Here is a 10,468-nt window from a genome sequence, read left to right on the forward strand (position 1 = left end):
GTAGGCAGAGGTGGTCTCTGGAGGATTTGAGTCTTTGCCTGATCAAATTAGTCAGGAACAGCGTTTGACACTGTCCTGAACTAGAGATTGAGAGGTGTAGAGGATCTACCTAATATATAGTCACAAATCCAAATAGGCAGCCAAAATGAGGAGAGAAAGAAACAACCCCCAAATGAAAAAACAAAAGAATTCTCCAGAAGAAGAGATAAATGAAGCAGCGATAAGAAATTTATCTGAAACAGAGTTCAGAGTAACGATGGTAAAGATACTCAAACGCATGAAAAAAGATATAGTAACTATGAAAACAGAAATAAAGAGTGACATAACACAAATAATGAATACATTGGAAGGAATACACAGCAGATTAGGGGAAGCTGAGGATCGAGTCAGTGAATTAAAAGACAGGGTAGAAAAAATCACTCAATCAAAGAACCCCCCCAAAAAAAAAACATTAAAAAAGAAGAAAAGCTTAAGGGATTTATGAGACAATGTGAAACATAACAATATTTAAATACCTTTCCTAGTAAAGGAAAAAGTCATACAAGTTCAGGAGGCACAAAGAATCCCAAGCAAGAAGAACCCAAACAGGCCCACGTCCACACACATCATAATTAAAATGCCAAAAATTAGTTTCTGTTGAGAAGTCAGATGACAGTCGTATGGGTGCTCCCTTGTAGGTAATTAACTGTTTTTCTCTTGCTGCTTTTAATATTCTCTCTTTGTCTTTTGCTCTTGGCATTTTAATTATGATGTGTCTTGGTGTGGTCCTCTTTGGATTCCTTTTGTTTGGGGTTCTGTCTGCTTCCTGGACTTGTAAGTCTATTTCTTTCACCAGGTGGGGGAAGTTTTCGGTCATTATTTCTTCAAAAAGGTTTTCAGTATCTTGCTCTCTCTCTTCTTCTGGCACCCCCATAATTCTGATGTTGGTATGCTTGAAGTTGTCCCAGAGTCTTCTTACCTTATCTTCAACTTTTTGGATTTTTTTTTTTGCTTTTTGCTTTTTCGGTTGAGTGTTTTTTGCTTCTTTGTATTTCAATTCTTTGACTTGATTCTTGTGTTCCTCTATTCTGTTTCTGGGTCTCTATAATATTTTTTATTTCACTCAGTGTATGTTTAATTTCTAGTTGGTCCTTTTTCATATATTCGAGGGTCCCGTTATATTTATCGGCCTTTTCTAGGATATTCTTAAAAAGTCTTATAACTGTGGTTTTGAATTCTATATCCAGTCGTTTGTTTTCCTCCATTTCTTTCGTTTGTGATCTGATTCTTTGACCCCGCATTTTCACTGATTCCCTGAGTTGGTAAGGTAGATATTTGTGCTAGGTTTCCAATATGGCCCAGTGGGTCTGCTTCCCCAGTTAACCTGAATGGACACTCTTGGTGCACCCCTTTGTGGACTGTGTGTACAGCCTTGTTGTAATTAAGTCTTTATTGTTGTTGGTATCACTGGGAAGAATTGACCTCCGGGCCAGTTGGCTGTAAGGATCAGCTGTGTCTATGCTGGGAGAAGTTCGGTGCTGGAGACAGCCTTATAGGATTAGACTTGCCAAATTGCAATAGCCTCTGTGCTCAGCTTGGATGGGGTGGAGTCTCAGTCTTGGCTTCCTGTCAGCCTTGCCCTTGCGCGCATGTGCGCTTTCAGTCCTCCGCCTTCCCCAGCTCGAGTCTCCGCCTGAGAGTCCAGACTCCCCCCACAAGAGCGTGGGTCCCCAGGGGCTCGCCTGGAACTGGGGTTCACTGCAGTCAGAACTGGGGCTCAGTGCAGTCAGAATCCTCTGACTCCCTTCCACTAGGGAAAGCCTGTGGCAACTTCCGCAGCCTTTGTGCGCACTGGCCCGCGTGCGCCTTCAGACTTCTGCCTTTCCCAGCTCCAGTCTCCGCCCGAGAGTCCAGACTCCCCCTGTAAGAGCGTGGGTCCCCAGGGGTTCGCCCGGAACTGGGGTTCAGTGCAGTCAGAAGTGGGGTTCAGTGCGGTCAGAGGCTTCCTTCCCCCTTCCGCCAGAGAAAGTCAGCCAGGCTCTCAGCCGCCCTTCCTCTCTGTGCGCACAAAGCCCCTTTGCCGTACCTCCAATTCTCTGTGAGCTTTTCTCTTTGCTTCTAGTTGTAGAATTTTCACTCAGCCAGCTTTCCTGTGGTTCTGGATGGTGTCCGTTCTGTCTTTTAGTTGTAGTTTTGAAATTGTTGTGCGAGGCAGCAGTTTAGGTGTTTACCTATGCCGCCATCTTGGTTTCTCTCTAAAATGCCAAAAATTAAAGACAAAGAGATAATCTTAAAGGCAGCAAGAGAAAATCAAACTGTTACCTATAAAGGATCTCCGATAAGGCTGACATCTGATTTCTCATCAGAAACTTTAGAGTCCGTAAGAGAATGGCATGAAGTACTCAAGTTAATGGAAAGCAAGGATCTGAGACCAAGATTACTATATCCAGCAAGGCTATCATTCAAAATAGATGGTCAAATAAAGAGCTTCCCAGACAAAAAAAAAAAAAGAAGCCTGAAGTAGTACATCACCACCATGCCAGCATTACAAGAACTGTGAAAAGGACTGCTGTAATGAGAAGAAGAAACAGAAAAAGAAACCTAGCCATACAGAATTACAAGGGCAATAAATAAGTACCTATCAATGATAATCCTGAATGTAATTGGATTAAATACTCCAATCAAAAGGCATAGGGTAGCTGAATGGATACAAATACATGACCTAACTATATGCTATCTACAAGAAACCCTCCTAGGAACAAAAAAAACACACACAGGATGAGAGTGAAGGGATGGGAAAATATTTTCCATGCAAATGGAAAAGAAAAGCTGGAGTAGCAATACCCATATCTGACAAAATAAACTTCAAAATGAAGGCCATCACAAGAGACAACAAAGGTCACTACATAATACTAAAGGGATCCATCCGACAAGAGGATATAGCCCTGTTAAACATATATGCACCCAATATAGGAGCACCTAAATATATAAAAAACACGTCTAGAGGGCTTTAACAGAGAGATTGACAACAATACAGTCATAGTAGGGGACTTCAACACCTTTCTGACTTCACTGGATAGGTCTTCCAGACAAAAAATTAATAAGGAAACAGTGACTCTAAAGGACACACTGGATCAGATGGATTTAATTAACATTTATAGAACATTTCACCCCAAAGCAGCAGAATATATATTCTTATCAAGTGCACATTGGTCATTCACAAAGATAGACCATATGTTAGGACACAAAACAAGTCTCTACAAGTTCAAGAAGATTAAAATCATATCAAGCATCTTCTCAGACCACAGTGGAATGAACTACAGAAAAACACCCCAAAACATTCAAACACATGGAGGCTAAATAGCATGTTATTAAACAACTAGAGGCCCAATGTACGAAATTCATGCAAGGGGCTCGGCTTCCGTCCCTGCAGCAGCTGCTTTGGCCCCTGCTGCCACAGCAGCTGCCTCTGCCTTGGCCCCCACCCACCACGGCAACCGCCTCTGCCTCAGCCCTGGCCTGCCATGGCAGCCAGGGGCCTCTGCCACCTCTGTGTTGGCCCCCATCCATCCCGGCAGCTCCCTCTGCCTTGGCCACTGCCACTGCGGCTTAGTCCAGAAGGTCATCTGGAAGGACATCCAGAAAGATGTCCGGTCTAATTAGCATATTATGCTTTTATTATTATAGATGAACTAGAGGCCTGGTGCACAAAATTCATGCATGGATGGGGGTTCCCTCAACTCAGCTTGCACCCTCTCCAATTGAGGACCCCTTGTGGGATGTCTGACGGCCTAAACCAGCAGTCAGACATCCCTCTCACAATCTGGGACCACTGGCTCCTAACTGCTCACCTGCCTGCCTGCCTTATTGCCCCTAACTGCCTCTGCCTGCCAGCCAGATCACCCCTAACTGCCCTCCCCTGCCAGCATGACCTCGCCCCCAATGGCCCTCCCCTGCAGGCCTGATGTCGCCCCCAACTGTCCTCCTCTGCTGGCCAATTTGGTTCTGATTGGTCAGTTCCTATGCCAGCATCAAAAGATCCACCTCCTAGGCAGCCATTGGCTCCCCACAGCACCCACCTTTGGTTCTGATTGGTCAGTTCCTATGCCAGTCAGCATCAGAAGCTCCACCTCCTAGGCAGCCATTGGCTCCCCATAGCACCCAGATTTGGTTCTCATTGGTTGGTTCCTATGCCAGTCAGCGTCAGAAGCTCCACCTCCTAGACAGCCATTGGTTCCCCATAGCACCCAGATTTGGTTCTGATTGGTCGGTTCCTATGCCAGTCAGCATCTCCAGGCCTATCTGTGGGCTTGATCAAAGAGCAGGGCTTAACAGCAGCCCCCACAGAGGCTGGGAGAGAAAGAAAAACCTGGCTGCTAGTGAAGATCAGTGTACTTACCTCTCTCTTTCTCTCCCAAGAAAGAGGGAGAGAAAGAGAGAGTTAAGTACACTGGTCAACAGCTTCCACTGAGGCTGCAGATCAGACCCTGACTCACTTTCTGGGTCTCAGCCACCTGGGCAGTCAGTGCTGGGTCACCAGGCTGCAGCTGGGCAACCCAGCGCTGACTTCCAGATGGTCAGCGTTTGGTCATGAGCGGTCATTACAATCCTGGGCTTTTATTATTAAGATGGGTTACGTGGGGGGGGTGGGGAATGGTAAGATATGTACACATACAATACCTTAATTAAAAAATTTAAAAAAAAAGATGGGTTATGAATGAGATCAAGAAATAAATAAATAAATAAATAAACTTCCTGGAAACAAATGAAAATGAACACACAATAACTCAAAATCTCTGGGACACAGCAGAAGCAGTCCTGAGAAGAAAGTTCAGAGCAATACAGGCATACCTCAAAAAAAAAAGAAAAATAAGCAATAAACTATTTAACCCTAAACTTAAACAACTAGAAAGAGAGCAACAAGAAAGCCAAGAGTAAATAGAAGAAAGAAAATAATAAAAATTACAGCAGAAATAAATAACATAGAGACTATATATATATATATATATATATATATATATATATATATATTAAAAAATCAATTAAACCAAGAGCTGGTTCTTTGAAAGGATAAACAAAATTGGTGAACCATTAGCCAGACTCATCAAGAAACAAAGACTGAAGAGGCTGTAGTGTGGCTGGAAGTTACTGTGCGGTGGCAGCTAAGAAGGTGGCTGTGGTGGCGGCTGAGGCAGTAGCTGAGGTGGCGACAGAGGAAGCAGAAGATGGCAGATATTTTGAAAGGACTGTCAGTCTATAACAAAAGCAATTTTAGTCAATTTCCTGCCGACTCTGTGTGTAAAGCCTCCAATCGACGCCCTTCAGTCTACCTGTCCACGCACAAATACCCATCTGAACAGATCATTGTGACAGAAAAAAACAAACATCCTTTTGCGCTACCTACATCAGCAGTGGGACAAAAAGAACGCTGCCAAGAAGAGAGACCAGGAGCAAGTGTACCTCAAGGGCGAGAGCTCAGCACCTCCCCACAATGTCGCATGGATGGACAGCCCAGACATGCCCAAGGACACTTAAGACTGATGCTCCCCTATAGGTGCCTCCTGTCTTGTCTGCTCCTCACCCACCTGCTGTGTGTAAGCATCCTGCCCACCCTCCTCAACTGGTTCACATACGCACAGCTTTTCAACCTCATAGAAGCCGATGTATTTATTTTCCTTGAGTCTTTATTTATGCTGTAAAATGTACCGAGCAATGGTTAAAGGGGATGTCAGACCCAGTAGTGTGATGTTGGTAGATGCTTCTTGAAAAACAACATTATTATTCATTACCCCACCCCACCCCAGATCTTCTCCTCCTGCTCCCCAGTCCTTCTCTGGAGAACCAGAGCGTGTCTTTGAGTGTCGAGAGATAAGCCCTGCTGCAGCTGGGTGACAGAAGCGGGCCCTTCTTCCTGCTTCCATCCCCTGGTCCCGCCTTAAAGACTTGGCCTTGATGCCAGTTCCACCTGGATGTATTTCGTGCTCTGAGAGTACACCACAGAAAGAGGTCAACCCTTTCAGATCATTCTCTTAAGTCATTTTATCATGGACTGGTGCATGCTCAGTGTCCACCCCAATAAAATGATATTTCCAAAAAAGAAAGAAAGAAAAAGAAAAAGAAACAAAGAAACAAAGACTGAGGACTCAAGAAAATAAAATCAAAAATGAATGTGGAGAAGTAACCATTGACACCACAGAAATAAAAAGGATTGTAAGAAAATAATATGCCAACAAGTTGGACAATGTGTATGAAATGTACAAATAACTAGAAAAATACAATCTCCCAAAACTGAATCAGGAAAATCAGAAAACCCAAATAGGTCAATAACAACAGATGAAATAGAAGCAGGAAAAAAAAAAAAAAAAGCTCTGGCTTCAAAGGGGAGTTTTACTAAACATTCAAATAAGAAATAAAACCTATACTCCTCAAACTATTCCAAAAATTCCAAAAAATCCAAGAGGAAGGAACACTTCCAAGCTCTTTTACTGAGGCCAGCATTATCCTAATTCCAAAACCAGATAAAGATACTATAAAGAAAGAGAATTACAGGCCAATATCCCTGGTGAACATAGATGCTAAAATCCTCAACAAAGTATTAGCAAATCAGATCCAGTAATATATTAAAAGATCATACAATATGACCAAGTGGGATTTATTTCAGGGATGCAAGGCAGTTACAATATTCACAAATCAATAAACATCATACATCACATAAACAAGTTGAAAGACAAAAACCACATGATCATATCACTAGACGCAGAAAGCATTTGACAAAATCCAACACCCATTTTTTATAAAAAACTCTCAGCAAAGTGGGAATAGAGGGAGCATATCTCAACATGATAAAGGCCATATATGACAAATTTACAGAGAACATCATACTCAATGGGCAAAAATTAAAAGCATTTACCCTGAGAATAAGAACAAGACAGGGATGTCTGCTTTCATCACTCTTATTCAACATAATACTGGATGTCATAGCCACCGTGATCAGACAAGAAGAAATAAAAGGCATCTTCAAAGTTGGAAAGGAGGAAGTAGAACTGTCATTATTCACAGATGACATGAGATTGTACATAAAAAAAAACCTAATGACTCCATCAAAAAACAACTAGATTTAATAAATGAGTTTGCAATGTAGCAGGATACAAAAACAACACCCAGAAATCAATGGCTTTTTTATACACCAATAATGAGTTCTCAGAAAGGGAAACTAAACAAACAATCGCATTTACCATTGCAATAAAAAAAATTCAGATACTTAGGAATAAAATTAACCAAGGAGGTAAAAGACCTATACTCTGAAAGCTACAGGACGTTGGAAAAAGAGATAGAAGAAGATATAAACAAGTGGAAAAATATACTGTGTTCACAGATTGGTAGAACCAACATCACTAAAATGTCCATACCATCCAAGGCAATCTACAGATTCAATGCAATCCCTATTAAAATACCAACAGCATATTTCACAGAGCTAGGACAAATACTCCAAAAAATATATGCAATCAAAAAAGACCCCATATAGCTGCAGCAATTTTGAGAAAGGAATACAAAGTTGGAGTAATCACAATACCAGATTTCAAGTTATACTACAAAGCTACCATAATCAAAACAGCCTGGTACTATCATAAGAACAGGCATATAGATCAATGAAACAGCACAGAGAAACCATAAATCAACCCAAGCCACTATGCTCAATTAATACTTGACAAAGGAGGCAAGAACATAAAATGGAATCAAGACAGTCTCTTCAATAAATGGTGTTAGGAAAATTGGACAGATACATGCAAAAAAATGAAACTAACTTACACCAACCAACTTACACCATACACAAGAATAAACCCAAATGGAAAAAAGACTTAAATGTAAGTCATGGAAACCATAAAATCTGAGAAGAAATCATAGGCAGCAAAATCTCAGACATCTCTCCTAGCAATCTGTTTACAGATATATCCCTTAAGTCAAAGGAAACTAAGAAAATAAACAAATGGGACTACATCAAAATTAAAAGCTTCTGTACAGCAAAAGAAACTATCTACAAAATGAAAAGAGAGCCCACTATGTGGGAGAACATATTTGATACATCTGATAAAGGGTTAATATCCAAAATATATCAGGCACTCATACAACTTAACAAAAGGAAAACAAATAATCCAATTAAAAATGGGCAAAGGACCTAAATAGACACTTCTCCAAAGAGGACATACAGATGGCCAAGAGACATATGAAAAAATGCTCAAAGTCACTAATCATCAGAGAGGTGCAAATTAAAAGGACAGTGAAGTATCACCTTATATGTGTCAGAATGGCTATCATCAACAAATCAACAAATGACAAGTGCTGTTGTGAATGTGGAGAAAAGGGAACCCTAGTTCATTGCTGGTGGGAATGCATACTGGTGCAACCATTATGGAAAATGATATGGAGATTTCTCAAAAAAAATTAAATATGGAACTGCCAGTGATCCCACTTCTAGGAATATATCCTAAGAAACCTGAAGCAACAATCAGAATAAATGTATGCACCCCTATGTTTATAGCAGCACAATTTACAATAGCTAAGATCTGGAAAGAGCCCAAGTGCCAATCAGTAGATGAGTGGATAAAAAAGCTGTGGTAAATTTATACCATAGAATACTATGCAGCAGTAAAAAAAGAAAATCTTATCCTTTGAGACAGCATGGCTGGACCTGGAAAGTATCATGCTAAGTGAAATAAGTCAGTCAGAGTTTCACATGATCGCACTCATATGTGGAATCTAAGTAACAAAATAAACTGATGAACAGAGTGGATCCAGAGGCATGGAAGTATGGAACAGACTGAAGAATCTCAGAGGGAAGGCAGAGGAGGGTGGGTGGGTACAAACACCTTATATACATATTTGCATAACCCATGGACACAGGCAATAGAGTGTTAAAGGCCTGGGGTGGGGAGGTTGGGGCAGGCTGGGGGTGTTAATGAGGAAAAAGGGGAGATATATTTAATACTTTCAACAATAAAGAAGTATATGTATAAAAAAGAAGAAGATAAGGTAGGAGAAAAAAAAAAACTCCCATTCAGAGCACCAAATAGAAAAAAAATTAAGAAGCAGGGAGTCTAAGGCAGCATTGGGATAGCATGAAACATAACATTTGTATTAGGGGGGTAGCAGAAGGACTAGAACCAGAGAAAGGAATAGAGAACCTGTTTGAAGAAATAATGGCAGGAAATTTCCCTAGTCTGGTGAAGGAAAAAGTCACTCAATTTCTAGAGACAAAGAGAGTCTCAATCAAGATGACACTCAAAAGACCCACACCTAGGCACATAATGAAAATGGCAAACATTAAAGAAAAAAAAGATTCTTTTAATTTTTTATTGATTTCACAGAGGAAGGGAGAGGGAAGGAGAGATAGAAACATCAATGTTGAGAGAGAGTCATTGATTGGCTGCCTCCTGCATGCCCCACTACTGGGGATTGAGCCCACAACCCAGGTATGTGTCCTGACTGGGAATTGAACCTTGACCTCCTGGTTCATAGGTCGATGCTCAACCACTGAGTCACGCCAGCTGGGCCAAAGAAGGGTTCTTAAAGGCTACAAGAGAGACAGTAAGTTACCTACAAGGGAGTTACCATTAGATTGTTAGCTAGCTTCTCAATAGAAACACTTCATGCCAGAAGGGAATGGCATGAAGTATACAAAGTAATGAAAATCAAGTGATGGAACCCAAGATTACTCTATCCAGGAAGACTATCATTCAAAATCGAAGGTGAAATGAAGAGCTTCACAGCAGGGGCATGGTGGGGGGGAGGCTAAAAGAGTTTATTACCACCAAACCAGCACTGTAAGAAATGGTAAAGGGACCCTTGTAAGAAAAAGAAATAGAGGGCAAGAGAAGAACACAGACATAAAGAATAAGTATAGCAATACATAAGTACCTATCAATAATAAACTCAAATGTAAATGGTTTAAATGTTCCAATCAACAGACAGAGGGTAGCTGAATAGATAAGAAAACATGATGCATATATATGCTGTCTACAAGAGACCCACCCAAGAACAAAGGACTCACACAGAATGAGAGTAGAGGGATGGAAAAAAATTTCCAGGCAAATAGAAATGAAAAAAAAGCTGAGGTACCAATACTCATGTCTGACAAAATAGACTTCAAAGCAAAGGCCATAACAAGATATAATGAAGGCCACTTCATAATACTAAGGGGATCAATAAAGAAGAGGATATAACTCTGGTCAACATATATGCACCCAATACAGAAGCATCCAATTATATAAAAAAAACTTCTGGAAAATTTAAGAGAGAGATAGACAGCAATATATTCATGGTAGGGGACCTTAACACCCCACTAACATCACTGGATAGGTCTTCTAGACAAAAAAATCAACAAGGAAACAGTGATCCTAAACGACACACTAGATCAGATGCAATTAATTGACATTTATAGTACATTTTACCCCAAAGCTAGAGAATATACATTCTTCTCAAGTGCACATGG

The 10,468-nt window shown here is 40.9% G+C and overlaps 1 pseudogene across 1 annotated transcript; it reads left to right on the plus strand.

Moving 5' to 3' along the window:
- The first annotated feature begins 5,204 nt into the window (after positions 1-5,204).
- Positions 5,205-5,514, plus strand: LOC308241415 (DET1- and DDB1-associated protein 1-like; annotated as a pseudogene). Its single transcript has one exon. The product of its transcript is annotated as a DET1- and DDB1-associated protein 1-like (transcript).
- Positions 5,515-10,468: the final 4,954 nt, after the last annotated feature.

Source organism: Plecotus auritus (genome assembly GCF_963455305.1).
Source record: "Plecotus auritus genome assembly, chromosome: 2".
Taxonomy (NCBI): Eukaryota; Metazoa; Chordata; class Mammalia; order Chiroptera; family Vespertilionidae; genus Plecotus; species Plecotus auritus.